The sequence below is a fragment of the Bidens hawaiensis genome, unplaced genomic scaffold (assembly GCF_021521415.1).
Source record: "Bidens hawaiensis isolate Kalapana, Puna unplaced genomic scaffold, B.hawaiensis_p1.1 tig00028734_1, whole genome shotgun sequence".
NCBI lineage: Eukaryota > Viridiplantae > Streptophyta > Magnoliopsida > Asterales > Asteraceae > Bidens > Bidens hawaiensis.
Window position 1 is genome coordinate 140,650 of NW_027494700.1, and position 813 is coordinate 141,462.

An 813-nucleotide genomic window follows, 5' to 3' on the forward strand; every position below is an offset into this window, starting at 1 on the left:
CATTTCTGGGAATACGAAAGTTAGTCAACCAAGTTGTCGTTCAACTAAAGGGTTGTTCGAATCAATTGTTCTATGAATTCCACTTCTCTTCCAAGCACAGTTTCATCAATCCTCCTACCATTTAGTTCCTTCACATACTTTGCTGATCTCCAGAAATCTGTATGTTGATTAATGTAGATTATAGGGCTTTCAGCGAGAGCGAACCGTAGTTTGGATCGTATAAGATAGTTTATCATCAATTCCAGTGGTCAATTCTCCACATTATTTGGAGAAACGTACACATATTATGCTTTAGTTCAAACTTATACGCCATATATGCACACAATAAAGAAAAACACACATTCAAAGCATAAGCTAGTCAACTGAACATGCATGTATAACTAATTAAAGAAGAAAGCATAAAAGAATAGTCTTTATGAACCTTTTCTTCTACAATTAATAACCCACACATAAAACATAGACGCCAGAAAAATTGAAAATAAAATACCTTAACCCATATAATGAGTGTCGGAAATCATTTAAACAAAGCTTACCAAGTCAAAATTAGGGTAGATGATAATTTTTAGCGTAATTTGTTGAGCAACGGTTCAATGACTTAGGTCACGAGTAAGCTGGGTATAATAGAAGAGATAGATAGATAGATAGATAGAGAGAGAGAGAGAGAGAGAGAGAGAGAGAGTGAGAGGGAGAGGGAGAGGGAAAAACTAAATGAAAATTTTCCAAGTCCCCCTTTTATACTATACCCTTTTATGTTTGAAAGTGGGTTTTAAATGCTTTTTGTCGTTTAGTCAGAGAATACTGCCAAAAATATCA